Here is a 25798-nt window from a genome sequence, read left to right as displayed (position 1 = left end):
TCCACTGGCATCTTGCTTCAACTTCACTAAAAACTTATACTCCGCATTAAACACTCCCAATATGCTCTTCTGTGCAATCCCTCCTCTGACAGTCTCACAGTACTGCTTCAAAAAATTTTCCACCAACTTCACATCCATAAACGGGTTGTATACACGGACTAAAAGGGGTTTCTCCTCCAACTCAAACAAAGGCTCAAACGACACATTCTTCATAATGGTATTTTCCACATTCTCACGCAGGCTCTGGTAAAAGGACAGGCACCCATTAATAGTGTAGAAACTCACATCATATATACCTTGCCGCTTACTTTCCTGTAAGCAAAAGACGTCCTTCATCGGTATCCCGGCCATGTCCTCCACCAAACGACGCCCCACAAACGTGATCTTATTCTTCTCCACATCAGAAACCTCCACCTTCACCCGAATAGTGTTCTTAACGAATCCAGCTGCCATCTTCTCTGTCGGTCTGAGACCACAGTATCGCCTCCTGAAAAAACCCTCTGCAAGCAGAGAAACACGCACCCCTGACCCAGACCAAGTTTACACTTGATCTGAGCCAAAAGGCCGAGAAGCGATAACCGTGAAAGGGGCGGGCCCAACAAGGTCCCCTTCATGGGCACTATCACTGCTTGCTGTCAGGGAGGCTGCCAGACAATTTTCCATGCACACTCTGGGCTGGGGGGCAGTCAACCACCAGTACACACAGCAGAACCTAAACCCATACCATTATTGCTAAGCAGCAAGACAGGGGCCCATTGCACTCCCACGGGGCCTTTTTAAATGCAATCCATAACCCGGATTTGCCAGGAACCCTTCTTACTCCTCCTACTTGCATGTGACACTGGGCTTAGGATCTGCATAGGAAACACACACACAAGCACACACCTACCTTTGTTGCCTGCAGATGCCTCCTTGGCTGTCCCCAAACGGTATCAAACCAACACCCACGGGAAGCTGTAAGCATAGAGGACATGCCTGCACCCCATTGGACTTACCTGTGTGGGTTAAATCCGGGTTATTTGACAACCTATGGCGGTGATGGTTCTGCTCAGGCAGAGCAGTGCTGATGCTCCTCATAAAGCTGTCGCTGCTGTGAAGGTTCTAGGTGACATCACAAATCCCTATGGTTACATACACAACAAAGCTGGGTTGTTGTTGTTTACACTCTGCAAGGCCTGTGGAAGTGAGTGACATCATAGCACTGTAGTTCTGAGGGTTCAAGATGGATGCAACAATCTCCTGTTGCTTCTATGAAGGCCGTAATAGACGACATCACCAAACAGCTCCATAGTCACATACACAGCAAAGGAGAGATGTTGTTTACACCTAGTGATGTCAGTGGTATTGAGTGACATCACAGCACAGTGCTAAGGCTCCTGGGCCTGGACACAGCAGCGGCTGCAATATCTCAACGGAGAATACGTTTATATCTATGTGTGCGTGTGCGCATATATATATATATATATATATATATATATATATATATATATATATATATATTTCTCCGCCGAAATCACTTTTAAACCCATTTCCACCTTTTTTTCCCTTCTCTTCCTCTTACTTTTTTTTCACGTTTTTTTACGTTTTTCTCCTTTTCGCCTCTTTTCTGGGCGTATTATTCTTCTTTTTCTTCTTTTTTTTCGTCTAATGCATACCCCATCAGTGCAGCAATGCTTATTCAATACCGCCAGCAGATGGAGACACTGGGGGATAATTTTCTAAGGATTTATACTGATTTTTCCTGTCTGAATTTGTCGCACAGAAAGTTGCAGGCCAAATATGTGTGACATTTCTGCGACTTTAGCTTCTAGAGCATTTTTACAACATTATACATAGGTGCTGAATACATAAAAAGCGACTGTTCAGCGACAGACAAGTCGCATCGGCTGAAAGTAGGCCAGAATGTCAGTCCATGTTGGAGCAGGTTTAGATACAGTCTAAAGCATAGATCTCAAAGTCTGTGCACAGAATTTAGCAAGGGCCTCGCACCTTCTGATGCATCAGGTAGGTGCACAATAGCATAGCCTAACCCTCTGTACTTTGGTCTATATTGATGCGGGACATAGACAGCCAGCTGATGACCAATCCATTAGTGCAATGGATGGCTGGAAGCATTTGTCTTTGCCTTTGCAATACCACAGAAGCAATGCATGGTCAATGTACAGCAATGACACACCTGTGTGAACAGCCAGGAGACCCCCCCCATGTTATGTTACATAGTTACATAGTTAGTACGGTCGAAAAAAGACATATGTCCATCAAGTTCAACCAGGGAATTAAGGGGTAGGGGTGTGGCGCGATATTGGGGAAGGGATGAGATTTTATATTTCTTCATAAGCATTAATCTTATTTTGTCAATTAGGAACATTCAGCACCCACCCGCTATCAAGGCAGCTGCCTATCATGTCATGCCCTACCTGCACAGGTGTGCTGGCTACTCAAATGATCCAATTAAGGAGGCCATTTAGTCAGCAGCAGCAGAAGTCCTGTGCCTGGACGCTCCAACAGGGGCCAGACACAAGCAGAAGCAGAAGCAGCAGAAGCAGCAGCAGCACCACCTTTTGTTTTTTGGCTGCAGCAGCAGCAAGGCCCACAGGGCTGGCTAGCTGGCTAGCCAGCAAGCAGGTAGCAATGAAAGTAGGAATCTTTCTTTTTAACCCTGTAAGGGGGTGGTGCACTGTACCCGAAGATACTGCCATATCGGGTCAATGCATAGGGCGACGGAAGCAAGCTTCGAAATCGGCCCCCGTTCTCAAAAATCCATTTAATATATGGTCCCCAGATAGGGGACGTATCAGATATTAAACTGATAAGAACAGATACTACACTTGATCTTAGCCAAAAGGCCGAGAAGCGATAACCGTGAAAGGGGCGGGCCCAACAAGGTCCCCTTCATTGGCACTATCACTGCTTGCTGTCAGGGAGGCTGCCAGAAAATTTTCCATGCACACTCTGGGCTGGGGGGCAGTCAACCACCAGTACACACAGCAGAACCTAAACCCATACCATTATTGCTAAGCAGCAAGACAGGGGCCCATTGCACTCCCACGGGGCCTTTTTAAATGCAATCCATAACCCGGATTTGCCAGGAACCCTTCTTACTCCTCCTACTTGCATATGACACTGGGCTTAGGATCTGCATAGGAAACACACACACAAGCACACACCTACCTTTGTTGCCTGCAGATGCCTCCTTGGCTGTCCCCAAACGGTATCAAACCAACACCCACGGGAAGCTGTAAGCATAGAGGACATGCCTGCACCCCATTGGACTTACCTGTGTGGGTTAAATCCGGGTTATTTGACAACCTATGGCGGTGATGGTTCTGCTCAGGCAGAGCAGTGCTGATGCTCCTCATAAAGCTGTCGCTGCTGTGAAGGTTCTAGGTGACATCACAAATCCCTATGGTTACATACACAACAAAGCTGGGTTGTTGTTGTTTACACTCTGCAAGGCCTGTGGAAGTGAGTGACATCATAGCACTGTAGTTCTGAGGGTTCAAGATGGATGCAACAATCTCCTGTTGCTTCTATGAAGGCCGTAATAGACGACATCACCAAACAGCTCCATAGTCACATACACAGCAAAGGAGAGATGTTGTTTACACCTAGTGATGTCAGTGGTATTGAGTGACATCACAGCACAGTGCTAAGGCTCCTGGGCCTGGACACAGCAGCGGCTGCAATATCTCAACGGAGAATACGTTTATATCTATGTGTGTGTGTGCGCATATATATATATATATATATATATATATATATATATATATATATTTCTCCGCCGAAATCACTTTTAAACCCATTTCCACCTTTTTTTCCCTTCTCTTCCTCTTACTTTTTTTTCACGTTTTTTTACGTTTTTCTCCTTTTCGCCTCTTTTCTGGGCGTATTATTCTTCTTTTTCTTCTTTTTTTTCGTCTAATGCATACCCCATCAGTGCAGCAATGCTTATTCAATACCGCCAGCAGATGGAGACACTGGGGGATAATTTTCTAAGGATTTATACTGATTTTTCCTGTCTGAATTTGTCGCACAGAAAGTTGCAGGCCAAATATGTGTGACATTTCTGCGACTTTAGCTTCTAGAGCATTTTTACAACATTATACATAGGTGCTGAATACATAAAAAGCGACTGTTCAGCGACAGACAAGTCGCATCGGCTGAAAGTAGGCCAGAATGTCAGTCCATGTTGGAGCAGGTTTAGATACAGTCTAAAGCATAGATCTCAAAGTCTGTGCACAGAATTTAGCAAGGGCCTCGCACCTTCTGATGCATCAGGTAGGTGCACAATAGCATAGCCTAACCCTCTGTACTTTGGTCTATATTGATGCGGGACATAGACAGCCAGCTGATGACCAATCCATTAGTGCAATGGATGGCTGGAAGCATTTGTCTTTGCCTTTGCAATACCACAGAAGCAATGCATGGTCAATGTACAGCAATGACACACCTGTGTGAACAGCCAGGAGACCCCCCCCATGTTATGTTACATAGTTACATAGTTAGTACGGTCGAAAAAAGACATATGTCCATCAAGTTCAACCAGGGAATTAAGGGGTAGGGGTGTGGCGCGATATTGGGGAAGGGATGAGATTTTATATTTCTTCATAAGCATTAATCTTATTTTGTCAATTAGGAACATTCAGCACCCACCCGCTATCAAGGCAGCTGCCTATCATGTCATGCCCTACCTGCACAGGTGTGCTGGCTACTCAAATGATCCAATTAAGGAGGCCATTTAGTCAGCAGCAGCAGAAGTCCTGTGCCTGGACGCTCCAACAGGGGCCAGACACAAGCAGAAGCAGAAGCAGCAGAAGCAGCAGCAGCACCACCTTTTGTTTTTTGGCTGCAGCAGCAGCAAGGCCCACAGGGCTGGCTAGCTGGCTAGCCAGCAAGCAGGTAGCAATGAAAGTAGGAATCTTTCTTTTTAACCCTGTAAGGGGGTGGTGCACTGTACCCGAAGATACTGCCATATCGGGTCAATGCATAGGGCGACGGAAGCAAGCTTCGAAATCGGCCCCCGTTCTCAAAAATCCATTTAATATATGGTCCCCAGATAGGGGACGTATCAGATATTAAACTGATAAGAACAGATACTACACTTGATCTTAGCCAAAAGGCCGAGAAGCGATAACCGTGAAAGGGGCGGGCCCAACAAGGTCCCCTTCATGGGCACTATCACTGCTTGCTGTCAGGGAGGCTGCCAGACAATTTTCCATGCACACTCTGGGCTGGGGGGCAGTCAACCACCAGTACACACAGCAGAACCTAAACCCATACCATTATTGCTAAGCAGCAAGACAGGGGCCCATTGCACTCCCACGGGGCCTTTTTAAATGCAATCCATAACCCGGATTTGCCAGGAACCCTTCTTACTCCTCCTACTTGCATGTGACACTGGGCTTAGGATCTGCATAGGAAACACACACACAAGCACACACCTACCTTTGTTGCCTGCAGATGCCTCCTTGGCTGTCCCCAAACGGTATCAAACCAACACCCACGGGAAGCTGTAAGCATAGAGGACATGCCTGCACCCCATTGGACTTACCTGTGTGGGTTAAATCCGGGTTATTTGACAACCTATGGCGGTGATGGTTCTGCTCAGGCAGAGCAGTGCTGATGCTCCTCATAAAGCTGTCGCTGCTGTGAAGGTTCTAGGTGACATCACAAATCCCTATGGTTACATACACAACAAAGCTGGGTTGTTGTTGTTTACACTCTGCAAGGCCTGTGGAAGTGAGTGACATCATAGCACTGTAGTTCTGAGGGTTCAAGATGGATGCAACAATCTCCTGTTGCTTCTATGAAGGCCGTAATAGACGACATCACCAAACAGCTCCATAGTCACATACACAGCAAAGGAGAGATGTTGTTTACACCTAGTGATGTCAGTGGTATTGAGTGACATCACAGCACAGTGCTAAGGCTCCTGGGCCTGGACACAGCAGCGGCTGCAATATCTCAACGGAGAATACGTTTATATCTATGTGTGTGTGTGTGCGCATATATATATATATATATATATATATATATATATATATATATATTTCTCCGCCGAAATCACTTTTAAACCCATTTCCACCTTTTTTTCCCTTCTCTTCCTCTTACTTTTTTTTCACGTTTTTTTACGTTTTTCTCCTTTTCGCCTCTTTTCTGGGCGTATTATTCTTCTTTTTCTTCTTTTTTTTCGTCTAATGCATACCCCATCAGTGCAGCAATGCTTATTCAATACCGCCAGCAGATGGAGACACTGGGGGATAATTTTCTAAGGATTTATACTGATTTTTCCTGTCTGAATTTGTCGCACAGAAAGTTGCAGGCCAAATATGTGTGACATTTCTGCGACTTTAGCTTCTAGAGCATTTTTACAACATTATACATAGGTGCTGAATACATAAAAAGCGACTGTTCAGCGACAGACAAGTCGCATCGGCTGAAAGTAGGCCAGAATGTCAGTCCATGTTGGAGCAGGTTTAGATACAGTCTAAAGCATAGATCTCAAAGTCTGTGCACAGAATTTAGCAAGGGCCTCGCACCTTCTGATGCATCAGGTAGGTGCACAATAGCATAGCCTAACCCTCTGTACTTTGGTCTATATTGATGCGGGACATAGACAGCCAGCTGATGACCAATCCATTAGTGCAATGGATGGCTGGAAGCATTTGTCTTTGCCTTTGCAATACCACAGAAGCAATGCATGGTCAATGTACAGCAATGACACACCTGTGTGAACAGCCAGGAGACCCCCCCCATGTTATGTTACATAGTTACATAGTTAGTACGGTCGAAAAAAGACATATGTCCATCAAGTTCAACCAGGGAATTAAGGGGTAGGGGTGTGGCGCGATATTGGGGAAGGGATGAGATTTTATATTTCTTCATAAGCATTAATCTTATTTTGTCAATTAGGAACATTCAGCACCCACCCGCTATCAAGGCAGCTGCCTATCATGTCATGCCCTACCTGCACAGGTGTGCTGGCTACTCAAATGATCCAATTAAGGAGGCCATTTAGTCAGCAGCAGCAGAAGTCCTGTGCCTGGACGCTCCAACAGGGGCCAGACACAAGCAGAAGCAGAAGCAGCAGAAGCAGCAGCAGCACCACCTTTTGTTTTTTGGCTGCAGCAGCAGCAAGGCCCACAGGGCTGGCTAGCTGGCTAGCCAGCAAGCAGGTAGCAATGAAAGTAGGAATCTTTCTTTTTAACCCTGTAAGGGGGTGGTGCACTGTACCCGAAGATACTGCCATATCGGGTCAATGCATAGGGCGACGGAAGCAAGCTTCGAAATCGGCCCCCGTTCTCAAAAATCCATTTAATATATGGTCCCCAGATAGGGGACGTATCAGATATTAAACTGATAAGAACAGATACTACACTTGATCTTAGCCAAAAGGCCGAGAAGCGATAACCGTGAAAGGGGCGGGCCCAACAAGGTCCCCTTCATGGGCACTATCACTGCTTGCTGTCAGGGAGGCTGCCAGACAATTTTCCATGCACACTCTGGGCTGGGGGGCAGTCAACCACCAGTACACACAGCAGAACCTAAACCCATACCATTATTGCTAAGCAGCAAGACAGGGGCCCATTGCACTCCCACGGGGCCTTTTTAAATGCAATCCATAACCCGGATTTGCCAGGAACCCTTCTTACTCCTCCTACTTGCATGTGACACTGGGCTTAGGATCTGCATAGGAAACACACACACAAGCACACACCTACCTTTGTTGCCTGCAGATGCCTCCTTGGCTGTCCCCAAACGGTATCAAACCAACACCCACGGGAAGCTGTAAGCATAGAGGACATGCCTGCACCCCATTGGACTTACCTGTGTGGGTTAAATCCGGGTTATTTGACAACCTATGGCGGTGATGGTTCTGCTCAGGCAGAGCAGTGCTGATGCTCCTCATAAAGCTGTCGCTGCTGTGAAGGTTCTAGGTGACATCACAAATCCCTATGGTTACATACACAACAAAGCTGGGTTGTTGTTGTTTACACTCTGCAAGGCCTGTGGAAGTGAGTGACATCATAGCACTGTAGTTCTGAGGGTTCAAGATGGATGCAACAATCTCCTGTTGCTTCTATGAAGGCCGTAATAGACGACATCACCAAACAGCTCCATAGTCACATACACAGCAAAGGAGAGATGTTGTTTACACCTAGTGATGTCAGTGGTATTGAGTGACATCACAGCACAGTGCTAAGGCTCCTGGGCCTGGACACAGCAGCGGCTGCAATATCTCAACGGAGAATACGTTTATATCTATGTGTGTGTGTGCGCATATATATATATATATATATATATATATATATATATATATATATTTCTCCGCCGAAATCACTTTTAAACCCATTTCCACCTTTTTTTCCCTTCTCTTCCTCTTACTTTTTTTTCACGTTTTTTTACGTTTTTCTCCTTTTCGCCTCTTTTCTGGGCGTATTATTCTTCTTTTTCTTCTTTTTTTTCGTCTAATGCATACCCCATCAGTGCAGCAATGCTTATTCAATACCGCCAGCAGATGGAGACACTGGGGGATAATTTTCTAAGGATTTATACTGATTTTTCCTGTCTGAATTTGTCGCACAGAAAGTTGCAGGCCAAATATGTGTGACATTTCTGCGACTTTAGCTTCTAGAGCATTTTTACAACATTATACATAGGTGCTGAATACATAAAAAGCGACTGTTCAGCGACAGACAAGTCGCATCGGCTGAAAGTAGGCCAGAATGTCAGTCCATGTTGGAGCAGGTTTAGATACAGTCTAAAGCATAGATCTCAAAGTCTGTGCACAGAATTTAGCAAGGGCCTCGCACCTTCTGATGCATCAGGTAGGTGCACAATAGCATAGCCTAACCCTCTGTACGTTGGTCTATATTGATGCGGGACATAGACAGCCAGCTGATGACCAATCCATTAGTGCAATGGATGGCTGGAAGCATTTGTCTTTGCCTTTGCAATACCACAGAAGCAATGCATGGTCAATGTACAGCAATGACACACCTGTGTGAACAGCCAGGAGACCCCCCCCATGTTATGTTACATAGTTACATAGTTAGTACGGTCGAAAAAAGACATATGTCCATCAAGTTCAACCAGGGAATTAAGGGGTAGGGGTGTGGCGCGATATTGGGGAAGGGATGAGATTTTATATTTCTTCATAAGCATTAATCTTATTTTGTCAATTAGGAACATTCAGCACCCACCCGCTATCAAGGCAGCTGCCTATCATGTCATGCCCTACCTGCACAGGTGTGCTGGCTACTCAAATGATCCAATTAAGGAGGCCATTTAGTCAGCAGCAGCAGAAGTCCTGTGCCTGGACGCTCCAACAGGGGCCAGACACAAGCAGAAGCAGAAGCAGCAGAAGCAGCAGCAGCACCACCTTTTGTTTTTTGGCTGCAGCAGCAGCAAGGCCCACAGGGCTGGCTAGCTGGCTAGCCAGCAAGCAGGTAGCAATGAAAGTAGGAATCTTTCTTTTTAACCCTGTAAGGGGGTGGTGCACTGTACCCGAAGATACTGCCATATCGGGTCAATGCATAGGGCGACGGAAGCAAGCTTCGAAATCGGCCCCCGTTCTCAAAAATCCATTTAATATATGGTCCCCAGATAGGGGACGTATCAGATATTAAACTGATAAGAACAGATACTACACTTGATCTTAGCCAAAAGGCCGAGAAGCGATAACCGTGAAAGGGGCGGGCCCAACAAGGTCCCCTTCATGGGCACTATCACTGCTTGCTGTCAGGGAGGCTGCCAGACAATTTTCCATGCACACTCTGGGCTGGGGGGCAGTCAACCACCAGTACACACAGCAGAACCTAAACCCATACCATTATTGCTAAGCAGCAAGACAGGGGCCCATTGCACTCCCACGGGGCCTTTTTAAATGCAATCCATAACCCGGATTTGCCAGGAACCCTTCTTACTCCTCCTACTTGCATGTGACACTGGGCTTAGGATCTGCATAGGAAACACACACACAAGCACACACCTACCTTTGTTGCCTGCAGATGCCTCCTTGGCTGTCCCCAAACGGTATCAAACCAACACCCACGGGAAGCTGTAAGCATAGAGGACATGCCTGCACCCCATTGGACTTACCTGTGTGGGTTAAATCCGGGTTATTTGACAACCTATGGCGGTGATGGTTCTGCTCAGGCAGAGCAGTGCTGATGCTCCTCATAAAGCTGTCGCTGCTGTGAAGGTTCTAGGTGACATCACAAATCCCTATGGTTACATACACAACAAAGCTGGGTTGTTGTTGTTTACACTCTGCAAGGCCTGTGGAAGTGAGTGACATCATAGCACTGTAGTTCTGAGGGTTCAAGATGGATGCAACAATCTCCTGTTGCTTCTATGAAGGCCGTAATAGACGACATCACCAAACAGCTCCATAGTCACATACACAGCAAAGGAGAGATGTTGTTTACACCTAGTGATGTCAGTGGTATTGAGTGACATCACAGCACAGTGCTAAGGCTCCTGGGCCTGGACACAGCAGCGGCTGCAATATCTCAACGGAGAATACGTTTATATCTATGTGTGTGTGTGCGCATATATATATATATATATATATATATATATATATATATATATATATATATTTCTCCGCCGAAATCACTTTTAAACCCATTTCCACCTTTTTTTCCCTTCTCTTCCTCTTACTTTTTTTTCACGTTTTTTTACGTTTTTCTCCTTTTCGCCTCTTTTCTGGGCGTATTATTCTTCTTTTTCTTCTTTTTTTTCGTCTAATGCATACCCCATCAGTGCAGCAATGCTTATTCAATACCGCCAGCAGATGGAGACACTGGGGGATAATTTTCTAAGGATTTATACTGATTTTTCCTGTCTGAATTTGTCGCACAGAAAGTTGCAGGCCAAATATGTGTGACATTTCTGCGACTTTAGCTTCTAGAGCATTTTTACAACATTATACATAGGTGCTGAATACATAAAAAGCGACTGTTCAGCGACAGACAAGTCGCATCGGCTGAAAGTAGGCCAGAATGTCAGTCCATGTTGGAGCAGGTTTAGATACAGTCTAAAGCATAGATCTCAAAGTCTGTGCACAGAATTTAGCAAGGGCCTCGCACCTTCTGATGCATCAGGTAGGTGCACAATAGCATAGCCTAACCCTCTGTACTTTGGTCTATATTGATGCGGGACATAGACAGCCAGCTGATGACCAATCCATTAGTGCAATGGATGGCTGGAAGCATTTGTCTTTGCCTTTGCAATACCACAGAAGCAATGCATGGTCAATGTACAGCAATGACACACCTGTGTGAACAGCCAGGAGACCCCCCCCCATGTTATGTTACATAGTTACATAGTTAGTACGGTCGAAAAAAGACATATGTCCATCAAGTTCAACCAGGGAATTAAGGGGTAGGGGTGTGGCGCGATATTGGGGAAGGGATGAGATTTTATATTTCTTCATAAGCATTAATCTTATTTTGTCAATTAGGAACATTCAGCACCCACCCGCTATCAAGGCAGCTGCCTATCATGTCATGCCCTACCTGCACAGGTGTGCTGGCTACTCAAATGATCCAATTAAGGAGGCCATTTAGTCAGCAGCAGCAGAAGTCCTGTGCCTGGACGCTCCAACAGGGGCCAGACACAAGCAGAAGCAGAAGCAGCAGAAGCAGCAGCAGCACCACCTTTTGTTTTTTGGCTGCAGCAGCAGCAAGGCCCACAGGGCTGGCTAGCTGGCTAGCCAGCAAGCAGGTAGCAATGAAAGTAGGAATCTTTCTTTTTAACCCTGTAAGGGGGTGGTGCACTGTACCCGAAGATACTGCCATATCGGGTCAATGCATAGGGCGACGGAAGCAAGCTTCGAAATCGGCCCCCGTTCTCAAAAATCCATTTAATATATGGTCCCCAGATAGGGGACGTATCAGATATTAAACTGATAAGAACAGATACTACACTTGATCTTAGCCAAAAGGCCGAGAAGCGATAACCGTGAAAGGGGCGGGCCCAACAAGGTCCCCTTCATGGGCACTATCACTGCTTGCTGTCAGGGAGGCTGCCAGACAATTTTCCATGCACACTCTGGGCTGGGGGGCAGTCAACCACCAGTACACACAGCAGAACCTAAACCCATACCATTATTGCTAAGCAGCAAGACAGGGGCCCATTGCACTCCCACGGGGCCTTTTTAAATGCAATCCATAACCCGGATTTGCCAGGAACCCTTCTTACTCCTCCTACTTGCATGTGACACTGGGCTTAGGATCTGCATAGGAAACACACACACAAGCACACACCTACCTTTGTTGCCTGCAGATGCCTCCTTGGCTGTCCCCAAACGGTATCAAACCAACACCCACGGGAAGCTGTAAGCATAGAGGACATGCCTGCACCCCATTGGACTTACCTGTGTGGGTTAAATCCGGGTTATTTGACAACCTATGGCGGTGATGGTTCTGCTCAGGCAGAGCAGTGCTGATGCTCCTCATAAAGCTGTCGCTGCTGTGAAGGTTCTAGGTGACATCACAAATCCCTATGGTTACATACACAACAAAGCTGGGTTGTTGTTGTTTACACTCTGCAAGGCCTGTGGAAGTGAGTGACATCATAGCACTGTAGTTCTGAGGGTTCTAGATGGATGCAACAATCTCCTGTTGCTTCTATGAAGGCCGTAATAGACGACATCACCAAACAGCTCCATAGTCACATACACAGCAAAGGAGAGATGTTGTTTACACCTAGTGATGTCAGTGGTATTGAGTGACATCACAGCACAGTGCTAAGGCTCCTGGGCCTGGACACAGCAGCGGCTGCAATATCTCAACGGAGAATACGTTTATATCTATGTGTGTGTGTGCGCGTATATATATATATATATATATATATATATATATATATATATATATATTTCTCCGCCGAAATCACTTTTAAACCCATTTCCACCTTTTTTTCCCTTCTCTTCCTCTTACTTTTTTTTCACGTTTTTTTACGTTTTTCTCCTTTTCGCCTCTTTTCTGGGCGTATTATTCTTCTTTTTCTTCTTTTTTTTCGTCTAATGCATACCCCATCAGTGCAGCAATGCTTATTCAATACCGCCAGCAGATGGAGACACTGGGGGATAATTTTCTAAGGATTTATACTGATTTTTCCTGTCTGAATTTGTCGCACAGAAAGTTGCAGGCCAAATATGTGTGACATTTCTGCGACTTTAGCTTCTAGAGCATTTTTACAACATTATACATAGGTGCTGAATACATAAAAAGCGACTGTTCAGCGACAGACAAGTCGCATCGGCTGAAAGTAGGCCAGAATGTCAGTCCATGTTGGAGCAGGTTTAGATACAGTCTAAAGCATAGATCTCAAAGTCTGTGCACAGAATTTAGCAAGGGCCTCGCACCTTCTGATGCATCAGGTAGGTGCACAATAGCATAGCCTAACCCTCTGTACTTTGGTCTATATTGATGCGGGACATAGACAGCCAGCTGATGACCAATCCATTAGTGCAATGGATGGCTGGAAGCATTTGTCTTTGCCTTTGCAATACCACAGAAGCAATGCATGGTCAATGTACAGCAATGACACACCTGTGTGAACAGCCAGGAGACCCCCCCCCCCCATGTTATGTTACATAGTTACATAGTTAGTACGGTCGAAAAAAGACATATGTCCATCAAGTTCAACCAGGGAATTAAGGGGTAGGGGTGTGGCGCGATATTGGGGAAGGGATGAGATTTTATATTTCTTCATAAGCATTAATCTTATTTTGTCAATTAGGAACATTCAGCACCCACCCGCTATCAAGGCAGCTGCCTATCATGTCATGCCCTACCTGCACAGGTGTGCTGGCTACTCAAATGATCCAATTAAGGAGGCCATTTAGTCAGCAGCAGCAGAAGTCCTGTGCCTGGACGCTCCAACAGGGGCCAGACACAAGCAGAAGCAGAAGCAGCCGAAGCAGAAGCAGCAGAAGCAGCAGCAGCACCACCTTTTGTTTTTTGGCTGCAGCAGCAGCAAGGCCCACAGGGCTGGCTAGCTGGCTAGCCAGCAAGCAGGTAGCAATGAAAGTAGGAATCTTTCTTTTTAACCCTGTAAGGGGGTGGTGCACTGTACCCGAAGATACTGCCATATCGGGTCAATGCATAGGGCGACGGAAGCAAGCTTCGAAATCGGCCCCCGTTCTCAAAAATCCATTTAATATATGGTCCCCAGATAGGGGACGTATCAGATATTAAACTGATAAGAACAGATACTACACTTGATCTTAGCCAAAAGGCCGAGAAGCGATAACCGTGAAAGGGGCGGGCCCAACAAGGTCCCCTTCATGGGCACTATCACTGCTTGCTGTCAGGGAGGCTGCCAGACAATTTTCCATGCACACTCTGGGCTGGGGGGCAGTCAACCACCAGTACACACAGCAGAACCTAAACCCATACCATTATTGCTAAGCAGCAAGACAGGGGCCCATTGCACTCCCACGGGGCCTTTTTAAATGCAATCCATAACCCGGATTTGCCAGGAACCCTTCTTACTCCTCCTACTTGCATGTGACACTGGGCTTAGGATCTGCATAGGAAACACACACACAAGCACACACCTACCTTTGTTGCCTGCAGATGCCTCCTTGGCTGTCCCCAAACGGTATCAAACCAACACCCACGGGAAGCTGTAAGCATAGAGGACATGCCTGCACCCCATTGGACTTACCTGTGTGGGTTAAATCCGGGTTATTTGACAACCTATGGCGGTGATGGTTCTGCTCAGGCAGAGCAGTGCTGATGCTCCTCATAAAGCTGTCGCTGCTGTGAAGGTTCTAGGTGACATCACAAATCCCTATGGTTACATACACAACAAAGCTGGGTTGTTGTTGTTTACACTCTGCAAGGCCTGTGGAAGTGAGTGACATCATAGCACTGTAGTTCTGAGGGTTCAAGATGGATGCAACAATCTCCTGTTGCTTCTATGAAGGCCGTAATAGACGACATCACCAAACAGCTCCATAGTCACATACACAGCAAAGGAGAGATGTTGTTTACACCTAGTGATGTCAGTGGTATTGAGTGACATCACAGCACAGTGCTAAGGCTCCTGGGCCTGGACACAGCAGCGGCTGCAATATCTCAACGGAGAATACGTTTATATCTATGTGTGTGTGTGCGCATATATATATATATATATATATATATATATATATATATATATTTCTCCGCCGAAATCACTTTTAAACCCATTTCCACCTTTTTTTCCCTTCTCTTCCTCTTACTTTTTTTTCACGTTTTTTTACGTTTTTCTCCTTTTCGCCTCTTTTCTGGGCGTATTATTCTTCTTTTTCTTCTTTTTTTTCGTCTAATGCATACCCCATCAGTGCAGCAATGCTTATTCAATACCGCCAGCAGATGGAGACACTGGGGGATAATTTTCTAAGGATTTATACTGATTTTTCCTGTCTGAATTTGTCGCACAGAAAGTTGCAGGCCAAATATGTGTGACATTTCTGCGACTTTAGCTTCTAGAGCATTTTTACAACATTATACATAGGTGCTGAATACATAAAAAGCGACTGTTCAGCGACAGACAAGTCGCATCGGCTGAAAGTAGGCCAGAATGTCAGTCCATGTTGGAGCAGGTTTAGATACAGTCTAAAGCATAGATCTCAAAGTCTGTGCACAGAATTTAGCAAGGGCCTCGCACCTTCTGATGCATCAGGTAGGTGCACAATAGCATAGCCTAACCCTCTGTACTTTGGTCTATATTGATGCGGGACATAGACAGCCAGCTGATGACCAATCCATTAGTGCAATGGATGACTGGAAGCATTTGTCTTTGCCTTTGCAATACCACAGAAGCAATGCATGGTCAATGTACAGCAATGACACACCTGTGTGAACAGCCAGGAGACCCCCCCCCATGTTATGTTACATAGTTACATAGTTAGTACGGTCGAAAAAAGACATATGTCCATCAAGTTCAACCAGGGAATTAAGGGGTAGGGGTGTGGCGCGATATTGGGGAAGGGATGAGATTTTATATTTCTTCATAAGCATTAATCTTATTTTGTCAATTAGGAACATTCAGCACCCACCCGCTATCAAGGCAGCTGCCTATCATGTCATGCCCTACCTGCACAGGTGTGCTGGCTACTCAAATGATCCAATTAAGGAGGCCATTTAGTCAGCAGCAGCAGAAGTCCTGTGCCTGGACGCTCCAACAGGGGCCAGACACAAGCAGAAGCAGAAGCAGCAGAAGCAGCAGCAGCACCACCTTTTGTTTTTTGGCTGCAGCAGCAGCAAGGCCCACAGGGCTGGCTAGCTGGCTAGCCAGCAAGCAGGTAGCAATGAAAGTAGGAATCTTTCTTTTTAACCCTGTAAGGGGGTGGTGCACTGTACCCGAAGATACTGCCATATCGGGTCAATGCATAGGGCGACGGAAGCAAGCTTCGAAATCGGCCCCCGTTCTCAAAAATCCATTTAATATATGGTCCCCAGATAGGGGACGTATCAGATATTAAACTGATAAGAACAGATACTACACTTGATCTTAGCCAAAAGGCCGAGAAGCGATAACCGTGAAAGGGGCGGGCCCAACAAGGTCCCCTTCATGGGCACTATCACTGCTTGCTGTCAGGGAGGCTGCCAGACAATTTTCCATGCACACTCTGGGCTGGGGGGCAGTCAACCACCAGTACACACAGCAGAACCTAAACCCATACCATTATTGCTAAGCAGCAAGACAGGGGCCCATTGCACTCCCACGGGGCCTTTTTAAATGCAATCCATAACCCGGATTTGCCAGGAACCCTTCTTACTCCTCCTACTTGCATGTGACACTGGGCTTAGGATCTGCATAGGAAACACACACACAAGCACACACCTACCTTTGTTGCCTGCAGATGCCTCCTTGGCTGTCCCCAAACGGTATCAAACCAACACCCACGGGAAGCTGTAAGCATAGAGGACATGCCTGCACCCCATTGGACTTACCTGTGTGGGTTAAATCCGGGTTATTTGACAACCTATGGCGGTGATGGTTCTGCTCAGGCAGAGCAGTGCTGATGCTCCTCATAAAGCTGTCGCTGCTGTGAAGGTTCTAGGTGACATCACAAATCCCTATGGTTACATACACAACAAAGCTGGGTTGTTGTTGTTTACACTCTGCAAGGCCTGTGGAAGTGAGTGACATCATAGCACTGTAGTTCTGAGGGTTCAAGATGGATGCAACAATCTCCTGTTGCTTCTATGAAGGCCGTAATAGACGACATCACCAAACAGCTCCATAGTCACATACACAGCAAAGGAGAGATGTTGTTTACACCTAGTGATGTCAGTGGTATTGAGTGACATCACAGCACAGTGCTAAGGCTCCTGGGCCTGGACACAGCAGCGGCTGCAATATCTCAACGGAGAATACGTTTATATCTATGTGTGTGTGTGCGCATATATATATATATATATATATATATATATATATATATATATATATATATTTCTCCGCCGAAATCACTTTTAAACCCATTTCCACCTTTTTTTCCCTTCTCTTCCTCTTACTTTTTTTTCACGTTTTTTTACGTTTTTCTCCTTTTCGCCTCTTTTCTGGGCGTATTATTCTTCTTTTTCTTCTTTTTTTTCGTCTAATGCATACCCCATCAGTGCAGCAATGCTTATTCAATACCGCCAGCAGATGGAGACACTGGGGGATAATTTTCTAAGGATTTATACTGATTTTTCCTGTCTGAATTTGTCGCACAGAAAGTTGCAGGCCAAATATGTGTGACATTTCTGCGACTTTAGCTTCTAGAGCATTTTTACAACATTATACATAGGTGCTGAATACATAAAAAGCGACTGTTCAGCGACAGACAAGTCGCATCGGCTGAAAGTAGGCCAGAATGTCAGTCCATGTTGGAGCAGGTTTAGATACAGTCTAAAGCATAGATCTCAAAGTCTGTGCACAGAATTTAGCAAGGGCCTCGCACCTTCTGATGCATCAGGTAGGTGCACAATAGCATAGCCTAACCCTCTGTACTTTGGTCTATATTGATGCGGGACATAGACGGCCAGCTGATGACCAATCCATTAGTGCAATGGATGGCTGGAAGCATTTGTCTTTGCCTTTGCAATACCACAGAAGCAATGCATGGTCAATGTACAGCAATGACACACCTGTGTGAACAGCCAGGAGACCCCCCCCATGTTATGTTACATAGTTACATAGTTAGTACGGTCGAAAAAAGACATATGTCCATCAAGTTCAACCAGGGAATTAAGGGGTAGGGGTGTGGCGCGATATTGGGGAAGGGATGAGATTTTATATTTCTTCATAAGCATTAATCTTATTTTGTCAATTAGGAACATTCAGCACCCACCCGCTATCAAGGCAGCTGCCTATCATGTCATGCCCTACCTGCACAGGTGTGCTGGCTACTCAAATGATCCAATTAAGGAGGCCATTTAGTCAGCAGCAGCAGAAGTCCTGTGCCTGGACGCTCCAACAGGGGCCAGACACAAGCAGAAGCAGAAGAAGCAGCAGCAGCACCACCTTTTGTTTTTTGGCTGCAGCAGCAGCAAGGCCCACAGGGCTGGCTAGCTGGCTAGCCAGCAAGCAGGTAGCAATGAAAGTAGGAATCTTTCTTTTTAACCCTGTAAGGGGGTGGTGCACTGTACCCGAAGATACTGCCATATCGGGTCAATGCATAGGGCGACGGAAGCAAGCTTCGAAATCGGCCCCCGTTCTCAAAAATCCATTTAATATATGGTCCCCAGATAGGGGACGTATCAGATATTAAACTGATAAGAACAGATACTACACTTGATCTTAGCCAAAAGGCCGAGAAGCGATAACCGTGAAAGGGGCGGGCCCAACAAGGTCCCCTTCATGGGCACTATCACTGCTTGCTGTCAGGGAGGCTGCCAGACAATTTTCCATGCACACTCTGGGCTGGGGGGCAGTCAACCACCAGTACACACAGCAGAACCTAAACCCATACCATTATTGCTAAGCAGCAAGACAGGGGCCCATTGCACTCCCACGGGGCCTTTTTAAATGCAATCCATAACCCGGATTTGCCAGGAACCCTTCTTACTCCTCCTACTTGCATGTGACACTGGGCTTAGGATCTGCATAGGAAACACACACACAAGCACACACCTACCTTTGTTGCCTGCAGATGCCTCCTTGGCTGTCCCCAAACGGTATCAAACCAACACCCACGGGAAGCTGTAAGCATAGAGGACATGCCTGCACCCCATTGGACTTACCTGTGTGGGTTAAATCCGGGTTATTTGACAACCTATGGCGGTGATGGTTCTGCTCAGGCAGAGCAGTGCTGATGCTCCTCATAAAGCTGTCGCTGCTGTGAAGGTTCTAGGTGACATCACAAATCCCTATGGTTACATACACAACAAAGCTGGGTTGTTGTTGTTTACACTCTGCAAGGCCTGTGGAAGTGAGTGACATCATAGCACTGTAGTTCTGAGGGTTCAAGATGGATGCAACAATCTCCTGTTGCTTCTATGAAGGCCGTAATAGACGACATCACCAAACAGCTCCATAGTCACATACACAGCAAAGGAGAGATGTTGTTTACACCTAGTGATGTCAGTGGTATTAAGTGACATCACAGCACAGTGCTAAGGCTCCTGGGCCTGGACACAGCAGCGGCTGCAATATCTCAACGGAGAATACGTTTATATCTATGTGTGTGTGTGCGCATATATATATATATATATATATATATATATATATATATATATATATATTTCTCCGCCGAAATCACTTTTAAACCCATTTCCACCTTTTTTTCCCTTCTCTTCCTCTTACTTTTTTTTCACGTTTTTTTACGTTTTTCTCCTTTTCGCCTCTTTTCTGGGCGTATTATTCTTCTTTTTCTTCTTTTTTTTCGTCTAATGCATACCCCATCAGTGCAGCAATGCTTATTCAATACCGCCAGCAGATGGAGACACTGGGGGATAATTTTCTAAGGATTTATACTGATTTTTCCTGTCTGAATTTGTCGCACAGAAAGTTGCAGGCCAAATATGTGTGACATTTCTGCGACTTTAGCTTCTAGAGCATTTTTACAACATTATACATAGGTGCTGAATACATAAAAAGCGACTGTTCAGCGACAGACAAGTCGCATCGGCTGAAAGTAGGCCAGAATGTCAGTCCATGTTGGAGCAGGTTTAGATACAGTCTAAAGCATAGATCTCAAAGTCTGTGCACAGAATTTAGCAAGGGCCTCGCACCTTCTGATGCATCAGGTAGGTGCACAATAGCATAGCCTAACCCTCTGTACTTTGGTCTATATTGATGCGGGACATAGACAGCCAGCTGATGACCAATCCATTAGTGCAATGGATGGCTGGAAGCATTTGTCTTTGCCTTTGCAATACCACAGAAGCAATGCATGGTCAATGTACAGCAATGACACACCTGTGTGAACAGCCAGGAGACCCCCCCCATGTTATGTTACATAGTTACATAGTTAGTACGGTCGAAAAAAGACATATGTCCATCAAGTTCAACCAGGGAATTAAGGGGTAGGGGTGTGGCGCGATATTGGGGAAGGGATGAGATTTTATATTTCTTCATAAGCATTAATCTTATTTTGTCAATTAGGAACATTCAGCACCCACCCGCTATCAAGGCAGCTGCCTATCATGTCATGCCCTACCTGCACAGGTGTGCTGGCTACTCAAATGATCCAATTAAGGAGGCCATTTAGTCAGCAGCAGCAGAAGTCCTGTGCCTGGACGCTCCAACAGGGGCCAGACACAAGCAGAAGCAGAAGCAGCCGAAGCAGAAGCAGCAGAAGCAGCAGCAGCACCACCTTTTGTTTTTTGGCTGCAGCAGCAGCAAGGCCCACAGGGCTGGCTAGCTGGCTAGCCAGCAAGCAGGTAGCAATGAAAGTAGGAATCTTTCTTTTTAACCCTGTAAGGGGGTGGTGCACTGTACCCGAAGATACTGCCATATCGGGTCAATGCATAGGGCGACGGAAGCAAGCTTCGAAATCGGCCCCCGTTCTCAAAAATCCATTTAATATATGGTCCCCAGATAGGGGACGTATCAGATATTAAACTGATAAGAACAGATACTACACTTGATCTTAGCCAAAAGGCCGAGAAGCGATAACCGTGAAAGGGGCGGGCCCAACAAGGTCCCCTTCATGGGCACTATCACTGCTTGCTGTCAGGGAGGCTGCCAGACAATTTTCCATGCACACTCTGGGCTGGGGGGCAGTCAACCACCAGTACACACAGCAGAACCTAAACCCATACCATTATTGCTAAGCAGCAAGACAGGGGCCCATTGCACTCCCACGGGGCCTTTTTAAATGCAATCCATAACCCGGATTTGCCAGGAACCCTTCTTACTCCTCCTACTTGCATGTGACACTGGGCTTAGGATCTGCATAGGAAACACACACACAAGCACACACCTACCTTTGTTGCCTGCAGATGCCTCCTTGGCTGTCCCCAAACGGTATCAAACCAACACCCACGGGAAGCTGTAAGCATAGAGGACATGCCTGCACCCCATTGGACTTACCTGTGTGGGTTAAATCCGGGTTATTTGACAACCTATGGCGGTGATGGTTCTGCTCAGGCAGAGCAGTGCTGATGCTCCTCATAAAGCTGTCGCTGCTGTGAAGGTTCTAGGTGACATCACAAATCCCTATGGTTACATACACAACAAAGCTGGGTTGTTGTTGTTTACACTCTGCAAGGCCTGTGGAAGTGAGTGACATCATAGCACTGTAGTTCTGAGGGTTCAAGATGGATGCAACAATCTCCTGTTGCTTCTATGAAGGCCGTAATAGACGACATCACCAAACAGCTCCATAGTCACATACACAGCAAAGGAGAGATGTTGTTTACACCTAGTGATGTCAGTGGTATTGAGTGACATCACAGCACAGTGCTAAGGCTCCTGGGCCTGGACACAGCAGCGGCTGCAATATCTCAACGGAGAATACGTTTATATCTATGTGTGTGTGTGCGCATATATATATATATATATATATATATATATATATATATATATATATATTTCTCCGCCGAAATCACTTTTAAACCCATTTCCACCTTTTTTTCCCTTCTCTTCCTCTTACTTTTTTTTCACGTTTTTTTACGTTTTTCTCCTTTTCGCCTCTTTTCTGGGCGTATTATTCTTCTTTTTCTTCTTTTTTTTCGTCTAATGCATACCCCATCAGTGCAGCAATGCTTATTCAATACCGCCAGCAGATGGAGACACTGGGGGATAATTTTCTAAGGATTTATACTGATTTTTCCTGTCTGAATTTGTCGCACAGAAAGTTGCAGGCCAAATATGTGTGACATTTCTGCGACTTTAGCTTCTAGAGCATTTTTACAACATTATACATAGGTGCTGAATACATAAAAAGCGACTGTTCAGCGACAGACAAGTCGCATCGGCTGAAAGTAGGCCAGAATGTCAGTCCATGTTGGAGCAGGTTTAGATACAGTCTAAAGTATAGATCTCAAAGTCTGTGCACAGAATTTAGCAAGGGCCTCGCACCTTCTGATGCATCAGGTAGGTGCACAATAGCATAGCCTAACCCTCTGTACTTTGGTCTATATTGATGCGGGACATAGACAGCCAGCTGATGACCAATCCATTAGTGCAATGGATGGCTGGAAGCATTTGTCTTTGCCTTTGCAATACCACAGAAGCAATGCATGGTCAATGTACAGCAATGACACACCTGTGTGAACAGCCAGGAGACCCCCCCCATGTTATGTTACATAGTTACATAGTTAGTACGGTCGAAAAAAGACATATGTCCATCAAGTTCAACCAGGGAATTAAGGGGTAGGGGTGTGGCGCGATATTGGGGAAGGGATGAGATTTTATATTTCTTCATAAGCATTAATCTTATTTTGTCAATTAGGAACATTCAGCACCCACCCGCTATCAAGGCAGCTGCCTATCATGTCATGCCCTACCTGCACAGGTGTGCTGGCTACTCAAATGATCCAATTAAGGAGGCCATTTAGTCAGCAGCAGCAGAAGTCCTGTGCCTGGACGCTCCAACAGCGGCCAGACACAAGCAGAAGCAGAAGCAGCAGAAGCAGCAGCAGCACCACCTTTTGTTTTTTGGCTGCAGCAGCAGCAGCAAGGCCCACAGGGCTGGCTAGCTGGCTAGCCAGCAAGCAGGTAGCAATGAAAGTAGGAATCTTTCTTTTTAACCCTGTAAGGGGGTGGTGCACTGTACCCGAAGATACTGCCATATCGGGTCAATGCATAGGGCGACGGAAGCAAGCTTCGAAATCGGCCCCCGTTCTCAAAAATCCATTTAATATATGGTCCCCAGATAGGGGACGTATCAGATATTAAACTGATAAGAACAGATACTACACTTGATCTTAGCCAAAAGGCCGAGAAGCGATAACCGTGAAAGGGGCGGGCCCAACAAGGTCCCCTTCATGGGCACTATCACTGCTTGCTGTCAGGGAGGCTGCCAGACAATTTTCCATGCACACTCTGGGCTGGGGGGCAGTCAACCACCAGTACACACAGCAGAACCTAAACCCATACCATTATTGCTAAGCAGCAAGACAGGGGCCCATTGCACTCCCACGGGGCCTTTTTAAATGCAATCCATAACCCGGATTTGCCAGGAACCCTTCTTACTCCTCCTACTTGCATGTGACACTGGGCTTAGGATCTGCATAGGAAACACACACACAAGCACACACCTACCTTTGTTGCCTGCAGATGCCTCCTTGGCTGTCCCCAAACGGTATCAAACCAACACCCACGGGAAGCTGTAAGCATAGAGGACATGCCTGCACCCCATTGGACTTACCTGTGTGGGTTAAATCCGGGTTATTTGACAACCTATGGCGGTGATGGTTCTGCTCAGGCAGAGCAGTGCTGATGCTCCTCATAAAGCTGTCGCTGCTGTGAAGGTTCTAGGTGACATCACAAATCCCTATGGTTACATACACAACAAAGCTGGGTTGTTGTTGTTTACACTCTGCAAGGCCTGTGGAAGTGAGTGACATCATAGCACTGTAGTTCTGAGGGTTCTAGATGGATGCAACAATCTCCTGTTGCTTCTATGAAGGCCATAATAGACGACATCACCAAACAGCTCCATAGTCACATACACAGCAAAGGAGAGATGTTGTTTACACCTAGTGATGTCAGTGGTATTGAGTGACATCACAGCACAGTGCTAAGGCTCCTGGGCCTGGACACAGCAGCGGCTGCAATATCTCAACGGAGAATACGTTTATATATATGTGTGTGTGTGCGCGTATATATATATATATATATATATATATATATATATATATATATATTTCTCCGCCGAAATCACTTTTAAACCCATTTCCACCTTTTTTTCCCTTCTCTTCCTCTTACTTTTTTTTCACGTTTTTTTACGTTTTTCTCCTTTTCGCCTCTTTTCTGGGCGTATTATTCTTCTTTTTCTTCTTTTTTTTCGTCTAATGCATACCCCATCAGTGCAGCAATGCTTATTCAATACCGCCAGCAGATGGAGACACTGGGGGATAATTTTCTAAGGATTTATACTGATTTTTCCTGTCTGAATTTGTCGCACAGAAAGTTGCAGGCCAAATATGTGTTACATTTCTGCGACTTTAGCTTCTAGAGCATTTTTACAACATTATACATAGGTGCTGAATACATAAAAAGCGACTGTTCAGCGACAGACAAGTCGCATCGGCTGAAAGTAGGCCAGAATGTCAGTCCATGTTGGAGCAGGTTTAGATACAGTCTAAAGTATAGATCTCAAAGTCTGTGCACAGAATTTAGCAAGGGCCTCGCACCTTCTGATGCATCAGGTAGGTGCACAATAGCATAGCCTAACCCTCTGTACTTTGGTCTATATTGATGCGGGACATAGACAGCCAGCTGATGACCAATCCATTAGTGCAATGGATGGCTGGAAGCATTTGTCTTTGCCTTTGCAATACCACAGAAGCAATGCATGGTCAATGTACAGCAATGACACACCTGTGTGAACAGCCAGGAGACCCCCCCCATGTTATGTTACATAGTTACATAGTTAGTACGGTCGAAAAAAGACATATGTCCATCAAGTTCAACCAGGGAATTAAGGGGTAGGGGTGTGGCGCGATATTGGGGAAGGGATGAGATTTTATATTTCTTCATAAGCATTAATCTTATTTTGTCAATTAGGAACATTCAGCACCCACCCGCTATCAAGGCAGCTGCCTATCATGTCATGCCCTACCTGCACAGGTGTGCTGGCTACTCAAATGATCCAATTAAGGAGGCCATTTAGTCAGCAGCAGCAGAAGTCCTGTGCCTGGACGCTCCAACAGCGGCCAGACACAAGCAGAAGCAGAAGCAGCAGAAGCAGCAGCAGCACCACCTTTTGTTTTTTGGCTGCAGCAGCAGCAGCAAGGCCCACAGGGCTGGCTAGCTGGCTAGCCAGCAAGCAGGTAGCAATGAAAGTAGGAATCTTTCTTTTTAACCCTGTAAGGGGGTGGTGCACTGTACCCGAAGATACTGCCATATCGGGTCAATGCATAGGGCGACGGAAGCAAGCTTCGAAATCGGCCCCCGTTCTCAAAAATCCATTTAATATATGGTCCCCAGATAGGGGACGTATCAGATATTAAACTGATAATAACAGATACTACACTTGATCTTAGCCAAAAGGCCGAGAAGCGATAACCGTAAAAGGGGCGGGCCCAACAAGGTCCCCTTCATGGGCACTATCACTGCTTGCTGTCAGGGAGGCTGCCAGACAATTTTCCATGCACACTCTGGGCTGGGGGGCAGTCAACCACCAGTACACACAGCAGAACCT

The 25798-nt window shown here is 46.0% G+C and overlaps 11 non-coding genes across 11 annotated transcripts; all 11 read right to left on the bottom strand.

Annotated features, from left to right (window-relative positions):
• Positions 1-2667: 2667 nt before the first annotated feature.
• LOC130318599 (U2 spliceosomal RNA) lies at positions 2668-2858 on the bottom strand. The gene has a single exon (XR_008865094.1). It is a non-coding gene; the product is annotated as a U2 spliceosomal RNA (small nuclear RNA).
• A 2083-nt stretch (positions 2859-4941) lies between these two features.
• LOC130318598 (U2 spliceosomal RNA) lies at positions 4942-5132 on the bottom strand. Its single transcript, XR_008865093.1, has one exon. It is a non-coding gene; the product is annotated as a U2 spliceosomal RNA (small nuclear RNA).
• A 2085-nt stretch (positions 5133-7217) lies between these two features.
• Positions 7218-7408, bottom strand: LOC130318596 (U2 spliceosomal RNA). Its single transcript, XR_008865091.1, has one exon. It is a non-coding gene; the product is annotated as a U2 spliceosomal RNA (small nuclear RNA).
• Positions 7409-9491: 2083 nt separating this feature from the next.
• On the bottom strand, positions 9492-9682 carry LOC130318595 (U2 spliceosomal RNA). The gene has a single exon (XR_008865090.1). It is a non-coding gene; the product is annotated as a U2 spliceosomal RNA (small nuclear RNA).
• Positions 9683-11772: 2090 nt separating this feature from the next.
• On the bottom strand, positions 11773-11963 carry LOC130318594 (U2 spliceosomal RNA). Its single transcript, XR_008865089.1, has one exon. It is a non-coding gene; the product is annotated as a U2 spliceosomal RNA (small nuclear RNA).
• A 2106-nt stretch (positions 11964-14069) lies between these two features.
• On the bottom strand, positions 14070-14260 carry LOC130318593 (U2 spliceosomal RNA). The gene has a single exon (XR_008865088.1). It is a non-coding gene; the product is annotated as a U2 spliceosomal RNA (small nuclear RNA).
• A 2082-nt stretch (positions 14261-16342) lies between these two features.
• LOC130318592 (U2 spliceosomal RNA) lies at positions 16343-16533 on the bottom strand. The gene has a single exon (XR_008865087.1). It is a non-coding gene; the product is annotated as a U2 spliceosomal RNA (small nuclear RNA).
• A 2083-nt stretch (positions 16534-18616) lies between these two features.
• On the bottom strand, positions 18617-18807 carry LOC130318591 (U2 spliceosomal RNA). The gene has a single exon (XR_008865086.1). It is a non-coding gene; the product is annotated as a U2 spliceosomal RNA (small nuclear RNA).
• A 2102-nt stretch (positions 18808-20909) lies between these two features.
• On the bottom strand, positions 20910-21100 carry LOC130318590 (U2 spliceosomal RNA). Its single transcript, XR_008865085.1, has one exon. It is a non-coding gene; the product is annotated as a U2 spliceosomal RNA (small nuclear RNA).
• Positions 21101-23190: 2090 nt separating this feature from the next.
• On the bottom strand, positions 23191-23381 carry LOC130318588 (U2 spliceosomal RNA). The gene has a single exon (XR_008865084.1). It is a non-coding gene; the product is annotated as a U2 spliceosomal RNA (small nuclear RNA).
• A 2088-nt stretch (positions 23382-25469) lies between these two features.
• On the bottom strand, positions 25470-25660 carry LOC130318604 (U2 spliceosomal RNA). The gene has a single exon (XR_008865098.1). It is a non-coding gene; the product is annotated as a U2 spliceosomal RNA (small nuclear RNA).
• Between the last annotated feature and the right edge of the window lie 138 nt (positions 25661-25798).

The sequence above is a fragment of the Hyla sarda genome, unplaced genomic scaffold (assembly GCF_029499605.1).
Source record: "Hyla sarda isolate aHylSar1 unplaced genomic scaffold, aHylSar1.hap1 scaffold_2060, whole genome shotgun sequence".
Taxonomy (NCBI): domain Eukaryota; kingdom Metazoa; phylum Chordata; class Amphibia; order Anura; family Hylidae; genus Hyla; species Hyla sarda.
This window is presented reverse-complemented; position numbering and strand designations above follow the sequence as displayed.